Source organism: Oncorhynchus mykiss, chromosome 14 (genome assembly GCF_013265735.2).
Source record: "Oncorhynchus mykiss isolate Arlee chromosome 14, USDA_OmykA_1.1, whole genome shotgun sequence".
In the NCBI taxonomy this organism is placed as follows: Eukaryota; Metazoa; Chordata; class Actinopteri; order Salmoniformes; family Salmonidae; genus Oncorhynchus; species Oncorhynchus mykiss.
This window is the reverse complement of record NC_048578.1, coordinates 30,843,533-30,861,869: the sequence shown is the minus strand read 5'-3', so window position 1 is coordinate 30,861,869 and position 18,337 is coordinate 30,843,533.

The window sequence follows — 18,337 nt, the reverse complement described above, 5'->3', positions numbered from 1 at the left end:
AGAGGGAAAGGGAAAGAGAACAGAGAGAGGGAAAGGGAAAAAGAACAGAGAGAGGGAAAGAGAACAGAGAGAGGGAAAGAGAACAGAGAGAGGGAAAGAGAACAGAGAGAGGGAAAGGGAAAGAGAACAGAGAGAGGGAAAGGGAAAGAGAACAGAGAGAGGGAAAGGGAAAGAGAACAGAGAGAGGGAAAGAGAACAGAGAGAGGGAAAGAGAACAGAGAGAGGGAAAGAGAACAGAGAGAGGGAAAGGGAAAGAGAACAGAGAGAGGGAAAGGGAAAGAGAACAGAGTGAGGGAAAGGGAAAGAGAACAGAGAGAGGGAAAGGGAAAGAGAACAGAGAGAGGGAAAGGGAAAGAGAACAGAGAGAGGGAAAGGGAAAGAGAACAGAGAGAGGTAAATGGAAAGAGAACAGAGAGGTAAAGGGAAATAGAACAGAGAGAGGTAAAGGGAAAGAGAACAGAGAGAGGTAAATGGAAAGAGAACAGAGAGGTAAAGGGAAATAGAACAGAGAGAGGTAAAGGGAAAGAGAACAGAGAGAGGGAAAGGGAAAGAGAACAGAGAGAGGTAAAGGGAAAGAGAACAGAGAGAGGGAAAGGGAAAGAGAACATTAGAGGAGTGTGATAGAGAGAGTGAGACAGGAATAGAGAGACCGAGAGTGAGTGATGAAAAGAGAGTGAGAGAAGTATTGTATTCATCTCCAGTGGCACACAGCTCATGAAACATTCATGGTGACATTCTGAGCTACAAAGGGAAAGAGAGTGCCTCAATGCATTACAGAGAGAGACAGAGAGATACAGAGAGAGACAGAGATACAGATACAGATACAGAGATAGACTGGAGGGGGAAATCAATCATTTCCAGGCCCAGGGACATGTACTAGTCTGTGGAGACCTAAATTCCAGAACCGGACAAGAACCTGACACCCTCAGCACACAGGGGGACAAACACCTGCCTGGAGGTGACAGCATTCCCTCCCACATATGCCCCCCTAGGCACAACTATGACAACATAACCAACAAAAACGGGTCACAACTCCTGCAGCTCTGTCGCACGCTGGGTATGTACATAGTCAATGGTAGGCTTCGAGGGGACTCCTATGGTAGGTACACCTATAGCTCATCTCTTGGCAGTAGTACTGTAGACTACTTTATCACTGACCTCAACCCAGAGTCTCTCAGAGCGTTCAAAGTCAGCCCACTGACACCCGTATCAGACCACAGCAAAATCACAGTCTACTTAAACAGAGCAATACTCAATCATGAGGCATCAAAGCCAAAGGAACTGAGTAACATTAAGAAATGCTATAGATGGAAGGAATGCAGTTTGGAAACCTACCAAAAAACAATTAGGCAACAACAAATTCAATCCCTTTTAGACAATTTCCTGGGTAAAACGTTCCACGTTAATAGTGAAGGTGTAAACTTTGCAGTAGAAAATCTTAACAGTATATTTGACCTCTCAGCTTCCCTATCAAATCTAAAAATCTCAAATAGAAAACCGAAGAAAATTAACAATAATGACAAATGGGTTTGATGAAGAATGCAAAAATCTAAGAAAGAAATTGAGAAACCTGTCCAACCAAAAACATAGAGACCCGGAAAACCTGAGTCTACGCCTTCACTATGGTGAATCACTAAAACAATACAGAAATACACTACGGAAAAAGAAGGAACAGCATGTCAGAAATCAGCTCAATGCAATTGAAGAATCCATAGACTCTAACCACTTCTGGGAAAATTGGAAAACACTAAACAAACAACAACACAAAGAATTATCTATCCAAAATGGAGATGTATGGGTAAACCACTTCTCCAATCTTTTTGGCTCTTTAACAAAGAATAAAGAGCAAAAACATATACATGATCAAATACAGATCTTAGAATCAACTATTAAAGACTACCAGAACCCACTGGATTCTCCAATTACATTGAATGAGTTACAGGACAAAATAAAAACCCTCCAACCCAAAAAGGCCTGTGGTGTTGATGGTATCCTCAATGAAATGATCAAATATACAGACAACAAATTCCAATTGGCTATACTAAAACTCTTTAACATCATCCTTAGCTCTGGCATCTTCCCCAATATTTGGAACCAAGGACTGATCACCCCAATCCACAAAAGTGGAGGCAAATTTGACCTCAATAACTACCGTGGAATATGCGTCAACAGTAACCTTGGGAAAATCCTCTGCATTATCATTAACAGCAGACTCGTACATTTCCTCAATGAAAACAATGTACTGAGCAAATGTCAAATGGGCTTTTTACCAAATTACCGTACAACAGACCATGTATTCACGCTGCACACCCTAATTGACAACCAAACAAACCAAAACAAAGGCAAAGTCTTCTCATGCTTTGTTGATTTCTAAAAAGCCTTCGACTCAATTTGGCATGAGGGTCTGCTATACAAACTGATGGAAAGTGGTGTTGGGGGTAAAACATATGACATTATAAAATCCATGTACACAAACAACAAGTGTGCGGTTAAAATTGGCAAAAAACACACACATTTCTTCACACAGGGTCGTGGGGTTAGACAGGGATGCAGCTTAAGCCCCACCCTCTTCAACATATATATCAACGAATTGGCGCGGGCACTAGAAAAGTCTGCAGCACCCGGCCTCACCCTGCTAGAATCCGAAGTCAAATGTCTGCTGTTTGCTGATGATCTGGTGCTTCTGTCACCAACCAAGGAGGGCCTACAGCAGCACCTAGATCTTATGAACAGATTCTGTCAGACCTGGGCCCTGACAGTAAATCTCAGTAAGACCAAAATAATGGTGTTCCAAAAAAGGTCCAGTCACCAGGACCACAAATACAAATTCCATCTAGACACTGTTGCCCTAGAGCACACAAAGAACTATACATACCTTGGCCTAAACATCAGCGCCACAGGTAACTTCAACAAAGCTGTGAACGATCTGAGAGACAAGGCAAGAAGGGCATTCTATGCCATCAAAAGGAACATAAATTTCAACATACCACTTAGGATTTGGCTAAAAATACTTGAATCAGTCATAGAGCCCATTGCCCTTTATGGTTGTGAGGTCTGGGGTCCGCTCACCAACCAAGACTTCACAAAATGGGACAAACACCAAATTGAGACTCTGCACGCAGAATTCTGCAAAAATATCCTCTGTGTACAACGTAGAACACCAAATAATGCATGCAGAGCAGAATTAGGCCGATACCCACTAATTATCAAAATCCAGAAAAGAGCTGTTAAATTCTATAACCACCTAAAAGGAAGCGATTCCCAAACCTTCCATAACAAAGCCATCACCTACAGAGAGATGAACCTGGAGAAGAGTCCCCTAAGCAAGCTGGTCCTGGGGCTCTGTTCACAAACACAAACACACCCTACAGAGCTCCAGGACAACAGCACAATTAGACCCAACCAAAGCATGAGAAAACAAAAAGATAATTACTTAACACATTGGAAAGAATTAACAAAAAAACAGAGCAAACTAGAATGCTATTTGGCCCTACACAGAGAGTACACAGCGGCAGAACACCTGACCACTGTGACTGACCCAAAATTAAGGAAAGCTTTGACTATGTACAGACTCAGTGAGCATAGCCTTGCTATTGAGAAAGGCCGCCGTAGGCAGACATGACTCTCAAGAGAAGACAGGCTATGTGCTCACTGCCCACAAAATGAGGTGGAAACTGAGCTGCACTTCCTAACCTCCTGCCCAATGTATGACCATATTAGAGAGACATATTTCCCTCAGATTACACAGATCCACAAAGAATTCAAAAACAAATCCAATTTTGATAAACTCCCATATCTACTGGGTGAAATTCCACAGTGTGCCATCACAGCAGCAAGATTTGTGACCTGTTGCCACGAGAAAAGGTCAACAAGTGAAGAACAAACACCACTGTAAATACAACCCATATTTATGCTTATTTATTTTATCTTGTGTCCTTTAACCATTTGTACATTGTTAAAACACTGTATATATATAATATGACATTTGTAATGTCTTTATTGTTTTGAAACTTCTCTATGTGTAATGTTTACTGTTAACTTTTATTGTTTATTTCACTTTATATATTATCTAACTCACTTGCTTTGGCAATGTTAACACGTTTCCCATGCCAATAAAGCCCTAGAATTGAATTTAATTTAATTGAATTTAATTTAATTGATAGACAGAGATATTGAATTGATAGACAGAGATACAGATACAGAGATAGACAGAGATACAGATACAGAGATAGACAGAGAGATACAGATACAGAGATAGACAGAGAGATACAGATACAGAGATAGACAGAGATACAGATACAGAGATAGACAGAGATACAGATACAGAGATAGACAGAGATACAGATACAGAGACAGACAGAGAGATACAGATACAGAGATAGACATAGATACAGATACAGAGAGAGAAAGAGACAAAGAGAGAGAGACAGAGAGATACAAAGAAAGATACAGAGATACCGAGAGATACAGCGATACAATTAGAATATCTATGTACACTACCATTCAAAAGTTTGGGGTCACTTAGAAATGTCCTTGTTTTTGAAAGAAAAGCATATTTTTTTCGACCATTAAAATAACATCAAATTGATCAGAAATACAGTGTAGACATTGTTAATGTTGTAAAGGATTATTGTAGCTGGAAACGGATGATTGTTAATGGAATGTCTACATAGGCGTACAGAGGCCCATTTTCAGCAACCATCACTCCTGTGTTCCAATGGCATGTTGTGTTAGCTAATCCAAGTTTATCATTTTAAAAGACTAATTGATCATTAGAAAACCCTTTTGCAATTATGTTAGCACAGCTGAAAACTGTTGTGCTGATTAAGAAGCAATAAAACCCTCCTTCTTTAGACTAGACTAGAGTATCTGGAGCATCAGCATTTGTGGGTTAAATTACAGGCTCAAAATGGCCAGAAACGAAAAAAATTCTTCTGAAACTCGTCAGTCTATTCTTGCTCTCAGAAATGAAGGCTATTCCATGCGAGAAATTGCCAAGAAACTGAAGATCTCGTACAACGCTGTGTATTACTCACTTCACGCTAACTGTCTCTAACCAGAATAGAAAGAGGAGTTGGAGGCCCCGGTGCACAAATGAGCAAGAGGGTGGATTCATGCTGACTTGGGAGTGTCACCCTGGGTAAACTCAGAGAGTTATGAGTAAATAACAGCCTTGTCAAACACACACAGATGCTCTATAAACATACCAACAAACACACAGATGCTCTATAAACATACCAACAAACACACAGATGCTCTATAAACATACCAACAAACACACAGATGCTCTATAAACATACCAACAAACACACAGATGCTCTATAAACATACCAACAAACACACATATGCTCTATAAACATACCAACAAACACACATATGCTCTATAGACATACCAACAAACACACAGATGCTCTATAAACATACCAACAAACACACAGATGCTCTATAGACATACCAACAAACACACAGATGCTCTATAGACATACCAACAAACATTCAGGGGGTCTTCGACAGATGTTTGTAATGTTTCTCTGATTGGGTCCAAGTCTGTCTCAATCCACTCTTCCTGTTTTCATTCAAATGCTCAGTCAACCTACCAGCTGTTATATGTCTCTATCTCTCTAAGAAATGCAGCTGGACCAAGCTGAACACACACACAGACACAATTGGGAGACATCATTCTTCATCAGAATACTGATATTTGGTTTGGATTGGACACTGGGTTTGGCTGAGGACTCACACGAATACAATTTAGTCCTTTAGCAGATGCTCATATCCAGAGCGACTTTGAGTATATACATTTTCATATGACTAAACTCAAGATCGTCTATCATCTCCATTCATTAACTTCTTGCTCCTACCTGAGACGCAGATGTCTCAACTAGGCACCTGGAAATGCAAATGCACTACGCTAAATGCTAAATGTACTCGTTAAAACTCAAACGTTCATTAAACTCTCTATCCATCCATCCATCCCTCTATCCATTCATCTTTTCTATCCCTCTATCTTGATCAGATGGTAGTTTCCCTGAGGCCTAGTTTCAGTTTCAAACACAATGCCATCGGCAACGATCATCATTCTAATCACATCTACATAATAACATCTACATAATCACATAATTCTAATCACATCTACATAATCACATCTATCAACATCAAAATGTGCCGAAAACCACAGAAATGAAAAGGTCAACTAAATCCCATTCACCATTCAACTTCTTAGAGGGGAAGTGCACTAAAATACAAAAAAAAGGAGGAAGGAAGAAGGAGGAAGAGGATGAGTGGGCATTGGTTGTCTCCCTCCACCAGAAGCCTGGGGCACAGTAGCTCATTGAAACAATGGCTGCCTATTAGTCCAATCATCCTAAAGGGAGGGGGGAGACAAGGCCTGTTCCATCACCAACAGACCATTCTGAAGGCTATATTAAGACCCCCCCCCCACACCCCACCCCTCCAGCCCCAGCCGCACACAGCCCCCAACAACACAGGTGGTACATTAATAATCATTAGGTGACACTGTTTCCGGATGACATCACCCTGCACTGGGCAACGGTAGACTGTGATGTTTGAGATTTATTAAGACTCTGCAACCTTTCTCACTCTTTCCTCCTTATTTCTCCTTTGATCTTTCCCCTCTCCTCCTCCTCTCACCTCTGCTTTGAGAGCTGTTTTTTTCTCTCCCTCTCTCTTTCTCATTTGCCTCTCTGTCTTTCTCCTCTATCTCAAAATGTCTCTCCCTCCTAGGGGAGATTACAGCATGACACAGTGATGGTCCTAGGGGAGGTTAGAGCCTGACACAGTGATGGTCCTAGGGGAGATTACAGCCTGACACAGTGATGGTCCTAGGGGAGGTTAGAGCCTGACACAGTCATGGTCCTAGGGGAGGTTACAGCCTGACAAAGTGATGGTCCTAGGGGAGGTTAGAGCCTGACACAGTGATGGTCCTAGGGGAGGTTAGAGCCTGACACAGTGATGGTCCTAGGGGAGGTTAGAGCCTGACACAGTGATGGTCCTAGGGGAGGTTAGAGCCTGACACAGTGATGGTCCTAGGGGAGATTACAGCCTGATACAGTGATGGTCCTAGGGGAGATTACAGCCTGACAGTGATGGTCCTAGGGGAGGTTAGAGCCTGACACAGTGATGGTCCTAGGGGAGGTTACTGCCTGACAGTGATGGTCCTAAGGGAGGTTAGAGCCTGACACAGTGATGGTCCTAGGGGAGGTTAGAGCCTGACACAGTGATGGTCCTAGGGGAGATTACAGCCTGACAGTGATGGTCCTAGGGGAGGTTAGAGCCTGACACAGTGATGGTTCTAGGGGAGGTTAGAGCCTGACACAGTGATGGTCCTAGGGGAGGTTAGAGCCTGACACAGTGATGGTCCTAGGGGAGGTTAGAGCCTGACACAGTGATGGTCCTAGGGGAGATTACAGCCTGACACAGTGATGGTCCTAGGGGAGGTTAGAGCCTGACACAGTGATGGTCCTAGGGGAGATTACAGCCTGACACAGTGATGGTCCTAGGGGAGGTTAGAGCCTGACACAGTGATGGTCCTAGGGGAGGTTAGAGCCTGACACAGTGATGGTCCTAGGGGAGGTTAGAGCCTGGCATAGTGACGGTCTGAATCCTGACACTACATTAACACCCCCCCACCCCCACCTCTGCCGACCCCTCAGGCGCTCCCCACAGTTTGAGAACAACTAGGTGTATGGTGGTGGTTAGCGTGTATGGTGGTGGTGGTTAGAGTGTATGGTGGTGGTGGTTAGAGTGTATGGTGATGTTGGTTAGAGTGTATGGTGGTGAGAGTGTATGGTGGTGGTGGTTAGAGTGTAAGGTGATGTTGGTTAGAGTGTATGGTGGTGGTTAGAGTGTATGGTGGTGGTGGTTAGTGTATGGTGGTGGTTGTGGTTAGATTGTATGGTGGTGGTGGTTAGATTGTATGGTGGTGGTGGTGGTTAGAGTGAATGGTGGTGGTGGTTAGAGTGTATGGTGGTGGTGGTGGTTAGACTGAATGGACGTGGTGGGGGTTAGAGTGTATGGTGGTGGTGGTGGTTAGAGTGAATGGTGATGTGTTGGTTAGAGTGTATGGTGGTGGAAGTTAGAGTGAATGGTGGTGGTGGTGGTTAGAGTGAATGGTGATGGTTAGAGTGTATGATGGTGGTTAGAGTGTATGGTGGTGGTGGTTAGAGTGTATGGTGATGTTGGTTAGAGTGTATGGTGGTGGTTAGAGTGTATTGTGGTGGTGATTAGAGTTTATGGTGGTGGTGGTTAGAGTGTATGGTGATGTTGGTTAGAGTGTATGGTGGTGGTTAGAGTGTATTGTGGTGGTGATTAGAGTTTATGGTGGTGGTGGTTAGTGTGAATGGTGCTGGTGGTTAGAGTGAATGGTGCTGGTGGGGGTTAGAGTGTATGGTGGTGGTTGTGGTTAGATTGTATGGTGGTGATGGTTAGAGTGTATGGTGGTGCTGGTTAGAGTGAATGGAGGTGGTGGTTAGAGTGTATGGTGGTGGAAGTTAGAGTGAATGGTGGTGGTTAGAGTGTATGGTGGTGGTGGTGGTTATAGTGTATGGTGGTGGGGATGATGGGGGTTAGAGTGTATGGTGGTGGTGGAAAGATAGTATGGTGGTGATTAGAGTGTATGATGGTGGTTAGCGTGTATGGTGGTGGTGGTTAGAGTGTATGGTGGTGGTGGTGGTTATAGTGTATGGTGGTGGTGGTTAGAGTGTATGGTGGTGGTGGTGGTGGTTATAGTGTATGGTGGGGGTGATGGTGGTGGTTAGAGTGTATGGTGGTGGTGGTTAGAATGTATGGTGGTGGTTAGAGTGTATGATGGTGGTGGGAGTTAGATTGTATGGTGGTGGTTGTGGTTAGATTGTATGGTGGTGGTGGTGGTGGTTAGAGTGTATGGTGGTGGTGGTTAGAGTGTATGGTGATGGTGGTTAGAGTGTATGGTGGTGGTTAGATTGTATGGTGGTGGTGGTGGTGGTTAGTGTGTATGGTTGTGGTGGTGGTTAGAGTGTAAGTGATGGTGGTTAGAGTGTGTGGTGGTGGTGGTTAGAGTGTATGGTGGTGGTGGTGGTTAGAGTGTATGGTGGTGGTTGTGGTTAGATTGTATGGTGGTGGTGGTGGTGGTTAGAGGGAATGGTGGTGGTGGTTAGAGTGTATGGTGGTGGTGGTGGTTAGAGTGTATGGTGGTGGTGGGAGTTAGATTGTATGGTGGTGGTTGTGGTTAGATTGTCTGGTGGTGGTGGGAGTTAGAGTGTATGGTGGTGGTTGTGGTTAGATTGTATGGTGGTGGTGGTGGTGGTTAGAGGGAATGGTGGTGGTGGTTAGAGTGTATGGTGGTGGTGGTGGTTAGAGTGTATGGTGGTGGTGGTGGTTAGAGTGTATGGTGGTGGTGGTTAGACTGAATGGTGGTGGTGGTGGTGGTGGTTAGTGTGTATGGTGGTGGCTAGAGTGTATGGTGGTGGTGGTTAGTGTGTATGGTTGTGGTGGTGGTTAGAGTGTATGGTGATGGTGGTTAGAGTGAATGGTGATGGTGGTTAGTGTGTATGGTGGTTGTGGTTAGAGTTTATGGTGGTGGTGGTTAGTGTGTATTTTGGTGGCGGTGGTGGTTAGAGTGAATGGTGGTGGTGGTTAGAGTGTATGGTGGTGGTGGTTAGAGTGTATGGTGATGGTGGTTAGAGTGTATGGTGGTGGTTAGATTGTATGGTGGTGGTGGTGGTGGTTAGTGTGTATGGTTGTGGTGGTGGGTAGAGTATATGGTGGTGGTGGTTAGAGTGTATGGTGATGGTGATTAGAGTGTATGGTGGTGGTTAGAGTGTTGGTGGTGGTGGTGGTGGTGGTGGTTAGATTGTATGGTGGTGGTGGTGGTTAGCGTGTATGTTGGTGGTGGTGGTTAGAGTCTATGGTGGTGGTTAGAGTGTATGGTGGTGGTGATTAGAGTGTATGGTGGTGTTGGTGGTTAGAGTGTGTGGTGGTGGTGGTTAGACTGAATGGTGGTGGTGGTGGTGGTGGTGGTTAGTGTGTATGGTGGTGGCTAGAGTGTATGGTGGTGGTGGTTAGAGTGTATGGTGGTGGTGGTTAGAGTGTATGGTGATATTGGTTAGTGTGTATGGTGGTGGTGGTGGTTAGAGTGTATGGTGGTGGTGGTTAGACTGAATGGTGGTGGTGGTTAGTGTGTATGGTTGTGGTGGTGGTTAGAGTGTATGGTGGTGGTGGTTAGTGTGTATGGTTGTGGTGGTGGTTAGAGTGTATGGTGATGGTGGTTAGAGTGAATGGTGATGGTGGTTAGTGTGTATGGTGGTTGTGGTTAGAGTGAATGGTGGTGGTTAGATTGTATGGTGGTGGTGGTTAGAGTGTATGGTGGTGGTGGTTAGAGTGCATGGTGATGGTGGTTAGAGTGTATGGTGATGGTGGTTAAAGTGAATGGTGGTGGTGGTTAGAGTGTATGGTGGTGGTGGTTAGAGTGAATGGTGGTGGTGGTTAGAGTGCATGGTGGTGGTGGTTAGAGTGAATGGTGGTGGTGGTTAGATTGTATGGTGGTGGTGGTTAGAGTGTATGGTGGTGGTGGTTAGAGTGCATGGTGATGGTGGTTAGAGTGTATGGTGATGGTGGTTAGAGTGAATGGTGGTGGTGGTTAGAGTGTATGGTGGTGGTGGTTAGAGTGAATGGTGGTGGTGGTTAGAGTGTATGGTGATGGTGGTTAGAGTGTATGGTGGTGGTGGTGGTTAGAGTGTATGGTGGTGGTGGTTAGAGTGTATGGTGGTGGTTAGATTGTATGGTGGTGGTGGTTAGAGTGTATGGTGGTGGTGGTTAGAGTGCATGGTGATGGTGGTTAGAGTGTATGGTGATGGTGGTTAGAGTGAATGGTGGTGGTGGTTAGAGTGTATGGTGGTGGTGGTTAGAGTGTATGGTGGTGGTGGGAGTTAGATTGTATGGTGGTGGTTGTGGTTAGATTGTATGGTGGTGGTGGTGGTGGTTAGAGTGTATGGTGGTGGTGGTTAGAGTGTATGGTGGTGGTGGTTAGAGTGTATGGTGGTGGTGGTTAGAGTGTATGGTGGTGGTGGTGGTGATTAGAGTGAATGGTGGTGGTGGTTAGAGTGTATGGTGGTGGTGGTTAGAGTGTATGGTGGTGGTGGTTAGAGTGAATGGTGATGGTGGTGGTGGTGGTTAGAGTGTATGGTGGTGGTGGTGGTTAGAGTGTATGGTGGTGGTGGTGGTGGTTATAGTGTATGGTGGTGGTGATGGTTAGATTGTATGGTGGTGGTTGTGGTTAGATTGTATGGTGGTGGTGGTGGTGGTTAGAGTGTATGGTGGTGGTGGTTAGAGTGTATGGTGGTGGTGGTTAGAGTGTATGGTGGTGGTGGTGGTTAGAGTGTATGGTGGTGGTGGTGGTGATTAGAGTGAATGGTGGTGGTGGTTAGAGTGTATGGTGGTGGTGGTTAGTGTGTATGGTTGTGGTGGTGGTTAGAGTGTAAGTGATGGTGGTTAGAGTGTGTGGTGGTGGTGGTTAGAGTGTATGGTGGTGGTGGTGGTTAGAGTGTATGGTGGTGGTGGTTAGAATGTATGGTGGTGGTTAGAGTGTATGATGGTGGTGGGAGTTAGATTGTATGGTGGTGGTTGTGGTTAGATTGTATGGTGGTGGTGGTGGTGGTTAGAGGGAATGGTGGTGGTGGTTAGAGTGTATGGTGGTGGTGGTGGTTAGAGTGTATGGTGGTGGTGGTGGTTAGAGTGTATGGTGGTGGTGGTTAGACTGAATGGTGGTGGTGGTGGTGGTGGTGGTGGTTAGTGTGTATGGTGGTGGCTAGAGTGTATGGTGGTGGTGGTTAGTGTGTATGGTTGTGGTGGTGGTTAGAGTGTATGGTGATGGTGGTTAGAGTGAATGGTGATGGTGGTTAGTGTGTATGGTGGTTGTGGTTAGAGTTTATGGTGGTGGTGGTTAGTGTGTATTTTGGTGGCGGTGGTGGTTAGAGTGAATGGTGGTGGTGGTTAGAGTGTATGGTGGTGGTGGTTAGAGTGTATGGTGATGGTGGTTAGAGTGTATGGTGGTGGTTAGATTGTATGGTGGTGGTGGTGGTGGTTAGTGTGTATGGTTGTGGTGGTGGGTAGAGTATATGGTGGTGTTGGTTAGAGTGTATGGTGATAGTGATTAGAGTGTATGGTGGTGGTTAGAGTGTTGGTGGTGGTGGTGGTGGTGGTGGTTAGATTGTATGGTGGTGGTGGTGGTTAGCGTGTATGTTGGTGGTGGTGGTTAGAGTCTATGGTGGTGGTTAGAGTGTATGGTGGTGGTGATTAGAGTGTATGGTGGTGTTGGTGGTTAGAGTGTGTGGTGGTGGTGGTTAGAGTGTATGGTGGTGGTGGTTAGACTGAATGGTGGTGGTGGTGGTGGTGGTGGTTAGTGTGTATGGTGGTGGCTAGAGTGTATGGTGGTGGTGGTTAGAGTGTATGGTGGTGGTGGTTAAAGTGTATGGTGATATTGGTTAGTGTGTATGGTGGTGGTGGTGGTTAGAGTGTATGGTGGTGGTGGTTAGACTGAATGGTGGTGGTGGTTAGTGTGTATGGTTGTGGTGGTGGTTAGAGTGTATGGTGGTGGTGGTTAGTGTGTATGGTTGTGGTGGTGGTTAGAGTGTATGGTGATGGTGGTTAGAGTGAATGGTGATGGTGGTTAGTGTGTATGGTGGTTGTGGTTAGAGTGAATGGTGGTGGTTAGATTGTATGGTGGTGGTGGTTAGAGTGTATGGTGGTGGTGGTTAGAGTGCATGGTGATGGTGGTTAGAGTGTATGGTGATGGTGGTTAGAGTGAATGGTGGTGGTGGTTAGAGTGCATGGTGATGGTGGTTAGAGTGTATGGTGATGGTGGTTAGAGTGAATGGTGGTGGTGGTTAGAGTGTATGGTGGTGGTGGTTAGAGTGAATGGTGGTGGTGGTTAGAGTGTATGGTGATGGTGGTTAGAGTGTATGGTGGTGGTGGTGGTTAGAGTGTATGGTGGTGGTGGTTAGAGTGTATGGTGGTGGTTAGATTGTATGGTGGTGGTGGTCAGAGTGTATGGTGGTGGTGGTTAGAGTGCATGGTGATGGTGGTTAGAGTGTATGGTGATGGTGGTTAGAGTGAATGGTGGTGGTGGTTAGAGTGAATGGTGGTTAGAGTGTATGGTGGTGGTGGTTAGAGTGTATGGTGGTGGTGGGAGTTAGATTGTATGGTGGTGGTTGTGGTTAGATTGTATGGTGGTGGTGGTGGTGGTTAGAGTGTATGGTGGTGGTGGTTAGAGTGTATGGTGGTGGTGGTTAGAGTGTATGGTGGTGGTGGTGGTTAGAGTGTATGGTGGTGGTGGTGGTGATTAGAGTGAATGGTGGTGGTGGTTAGAGTGTATGGTGGTGGTGGTTAGAGTGTATGGTGGTGGTGGTGGTTAGAGTGTATGGTGGTGGTGGTGGTGATTAGAGTGAATGGTGGTGGTGGTTAGAGTGTAAGTGATGGTGGTTAGAGTGTGTGGTGGTGGTGGTTAGAGTGTATGGTGGTGGTGGTGGTTAGAGTGTATGGTGGTGGTGGTTAGAATGTATGGTGGTGGTTAGAGTGTATGATGGTGGTGGGAGTTAGATTGTATGGTGGTGGTTGTGGTTAGATTGTATGGTGGTGGTGGTGGTGGTTAGAGGGAATGGTGGTGGTGGTTAGAGTGTATGGTGGTGGTGGTGGTTAGAGTGTATGGTGGTGGTGGTGGTTAGAGTGTATGGTGGTGGTGGTTAGACTGAATGGTGGTGGTGGTGGTGGTGGTTAGTGTGTATGGTGGTGGCTAGAGTGTATGGTGGTGGTGGTTAGTGTGTATGGTTGTGGTGGTGGTTAGAGTGTATGGTGATGGTGGTTAGAGTGAATGGTGATGGTGGTTAGTGTGTATGGTGGTTGTGGTTAGAGTGAATGGTGGTGGTGGTTAGAGTGTATGGTGGTGGTGGTTAGAGTGTATGGTGATGGTGGTTAGAGTGTATGGTGGTGGTTAGATTGTATGGTGGTGGTGGTGGTGGTTAGTGTGTATGGTTGTGGTGGTGGGTAGAGTATATGGTGGTGTTGGTTAGAGTGTATGGTGATGGTGATTAGAGTGTATGGTGGTGGTTAGAGTGTTGGTGGTGGTGGTGGTGGTGGTGGTTAGATTGTATGGTGGTGGTGGTGGTTAGCGTGTATGTTGGTGGTGGTGGTTAGAGTGTATTGTGGTGTTGGTGGTTAGAGTGTGTGGTGGTGGTGGTTAGAGTGTATGGTGGTGGTGGTTAGACTGAATGGTGGTGGTGGTGGTGGTGGTGGTTAGTGTGTATGGTGGTGGCTAGAGTGTATGGTGGTGGTGGTTAGAGTGTATGGTGGTGGTGGTTAGAGTGTATGGTGATATTGGTTAGTGTGTATGGTGGTGGTGGTGGTTAGAGTGTATGGTGGTGGTGGTTAGACTGAATGGTGGTGGTGGTTAGTGTGTATGGTTGTGGTGGTGGTTAGAGTGTATGGTGGTGGTGGTTAGTGTGTATGGTTGTGGTGGTGGTTAGAGTGTATGGTGATGGTGGTTAGAGTGAATGGTGATGGTGGTTAGTGTGTATGGTGGTTGTGGTTAGAGTGAATGGTGGTGGTTAGATTGTATGGTGGTGGTGGTTAGAGTGTATGGTGGTGGTGGTTAGAGTGCATGGTGATGGTGGTTAGAGTGTATGGTGATGGTGGTTAGAGTGAATGGTGGTGGTGGTTAGAGTGTATGGTGGTGGTGGTTAGAGTGTATGGTGGTGGTGGTTAGAGTGCATGGTGATGGTGGTTAGAGTGTATCGTGATGGTGGTTAGAGTGAATGGTGGTGGTGGTTAGAGTGTATGGTGGTGGTGGTTAGAGTGAATGGTGGTGGTGGTTAGATTGTATGGTGGTGGTGGTTAGAGTGTATGGTGGTGGTGGTTAGAGTGCATGGTGATGGTGGTTAGAGTGTATGGTGATGGTGGTTAGAGTGAATGGTGGTGGTGGTTAGAGTGTATGGTGGTGGTGGTTAGAGTGAATGGTGGTGGTGGTTAGAGTGTATGGTGATGGTGGTTAGAGTGTATGGTGGTGGTGGTGGTTAGAGTGTATGGTGGTGGTGGTTAGAGTGTATGGTGGTGGTTAGATTGTATGGTGGTGGTGGTCAGAGTGTATGGTGGTGGTGGTTAGAGTGCATGGTGATGGTGGTTAGAGTGTATGGTGATGGTGGTTAGAGTGAATGGTGGTGGTGGTTAGAGTGTATGGTGGTGGTGGTTAGAGTGTATGGTGGTGGTGGGAGTTAGATTGTATGGTGGTGGTTGTGGTTAGATTGTATGGTGGTGGTGGTGGTGGTTAGAGTGTATGGTGGTGGTTAGAGTGTATGGTGGTGGTGGTTAGAGTGTATGGTGGTGGTGGTGGTTAGAGTGTATGGTGGTGGTGGTGGTGATTAGAGTGAATGGTGGTGGTGGTTAGAGTGTATGGTGGTGGTGGTTAGAGTGTATGGTGGTGGTGGTTAGAGTGAATGGTGATGGTGGTGGTGGTGGTTAGAGTGTATGGTGGTGGTGGTGGTTAGAGTGTATGGTGGTGGTGGTGGTGGTTATAGTGTATGGTGGTGGTGATGGTTAGATTGTATGGTGATGGTGGTTAGAGTGTATGGTGGTAGTGGTTAGAGTGTATGGTGGTGGTGGTGGTTAGAGTGTATGGTGGTGGTGGTGCTGGTTAGAGTGGTGGTTAGAGTGTATGGTGTTGGTGGTTAGTGTATGGTGGTGGTGGTTAGAGTGTATGTTGATGGTGGTTAGAGTGTATGGTGGTGGTTGTGGTTAGATTGTATGGTGGGGGTGGTGGTGGTTAGAGTGAATGGTGGTGGTGGTTAGAGTGTATGGTGGTGGTGGTGGTTAGAGTGTATGGTGGTGGTGGTGGTTAGAGTGTATGGTGGTGGTGCTGGTTATAGTGTATGGGGGTGGTGGTGGTTAGAGTGAATGGTGGTGGTGGTTAGTGTGTATGGTGGTGGTGATGGTTAGATTGTATGGTGATGGTGGTTAGAGTGTATGGTGGTAGTGGTGGTTAGAGTGTATGGTGGTGGTGGTGGTGGTTAGAGTGTGTAGTGGTAGTGGTTAGAGTGTATGGTGGTGGCGGTGGTTAGAGTGTATGGTGGTGGTGGTTAGAGTGTGTGGTGGTGGTGGTTAGAGTGTATGGTGGTGGTGGTTAGAGTGTATGGTGGTGGTGGTTAGAGTGTATGGTGATGGTGGTTAGAGTGTATGGTGGTGGTGGTTAGACTGAATGGTGGTGGTGGTTAGTGTGTATGGTGGTGGTGGTGGTTAGAGTGTATGGTGGTGGTGGTTAGACTGAATGGTGGTGGTGGTTAGTGTGTATGGTTGTGGTGGTGGTTAGAGTGTATGGTGATGGTGGTTAGAGTGAATGGTGATGGTGGTTATTGTGTATGGTGGTGGTGGTTGGAGTGTATGGTGGTGGTGGTTAGACTGAATGGTGGTGGTGGTTAGTGTGTATGGTTGTGGTGGTGGTTAGAGTGTATGGTGGTGGTGGTTAGTGTGTATGGTTGTGGTGGTGGTTAGAGTGTATGGTGATGGTGGTTAGAGTGAATGGTGATGGTGGTTAGTGTGTATGGTGGTTGTGGTTAGAGTGAATGGTGGTGGTTAGATTGTATGGTGGTGGTGGTTAGAGTGTATGGTGGTGGTGGTTAGAGTGCATGGTGATGGTGGTTAGAGTGTATGGTGATGGTGGTTAAAGTGAATGGTGGTGGTGGTTAGAGTGTATGATGGTGGTGGTTAGAGTGTATGGTGGTGGTGGTTAGAGTGCATGGTGATGGTGGTTAGAGTGTATGGTGATGGTGGTTAGAGTGAATGGTGGTGGTGGTTAGAGTGTATGGTGGTGGTGGTTAGAGTGAATGGTGGTGGTGGTTAGATTGTATGGTGGTGGTGGTTAGAGTGTATGGTGGTGGTGGTTAGAGTGCATGGTGATGGTGGTTAGAGTGTATGGTGATGGTGGTTAGAGTGAATGGTGGTGGTGGTTAGAGTGTATGGTGGTGGTGGTTAGAGTGAATGGTGGTGGTGGTTAGAGTGTATGGTGATGGTGGTTAGAGTGTATGGTGGTGGTGGTGGTTAGAGTGTATGGTGGTGGTGGTTAGAGTGTATGGTGGTGGTTAGATTGTATGGTGGTGGTGGTTAGAGTGTATGGTGGTGGTGTTTAGAGTGCATGGTGATGGTGGTTAGAGTGCATGGTGATGGTGGTTAGAGTGAATGGTGGTGGTGGTTAGAGTGTATGGTGGTGGTGGTTAGAGTGTATGGTGGTGGTGGGAGTTAGATTGTATGGTGGTGGTTGTGGTTAGATTGTATGGTGGTGGTGGTGGTGGTTAGAGTGTATGGTGGTGGTGGTTAGAGTGTATGGTGGTGGTGGTTAGAGTGTATGGTGGTGGTGGTGGTTAGAGTGTATGGTGGTGGTGGTGGTGATTAGAGTGAATGGTGGTGGTGGTTAGAGTGTATGGTGGTGGTGGTTAGAGTGTATGGTGGTGGTGGTTAGAGTGAATGGTGATGGTGGTGGTGGTGGTTAGAGTGTATGGTGGTGGTGGTGGTTAGAGTGTATGGTGGTGGTGGTGGTGGTTATAGTGTATGGTGGTGGTGATGGTTAGATTGTATGGTGGTGGTTGTGGTTAGATTGTATGGTGGTGGTGGTGGTGGTTAGAGTGTATGGTGGTGGTGGTTAGAGTGTATTGTGGTGGTGGTTAGAGTGTATGGTGGTGGTGGTGGTTAGAGTGTATGGTGGTGGTGGTGGTGATTAGAGTGAATGGTGGTGGTGGTTAGAGTGTATGGTGGTGGTAGTTAGTGTGTATGGTTGTGGTGGTGGTTAGAGTGTAAGTGATGGTGGTTAGAGTGTGTGGTGGTGGTGGTTAGAGTGTATGGTGGTGGTGGTGGTTAGAGTGTATGGTGGTGGTGGTTAGAATGTATGGTGGTGGTTAGAGTGTATGATGGTGGTGGGAGTTAGATTGTATGGTGGTGGTTGTGGTTAGATTGTATGGTGGTGGTGGTGGTGGTTAGAGTGTATGGTGGTGGTGGTTAGAGTGTATGGTGGTGGTGGTTAGAGTGTATGGTGGTGGTGGTGGTTAGAGTGTATGGTGGTGGTGGTGGTGATTAGAGTGAATGGTGGTGGTGGTTAGAGTGTATGGTGGTGGTGGTTAGAGTGTATGGTGGTGGTGGTTAGAGTGTATGGTGGTGGTGGTTAGAGTGAATGGTGATGGTGGTGGTGGTGGTTAGAGTGTATGGTGGTGGTGGTGGTTAGAGTGTATGGTGGTGGTGGTGGTGGTTATAGTGTATGGTGGTGGTGATGGTTAGATTGTATGGTGGTGGTTGTGCTTAGATTGTA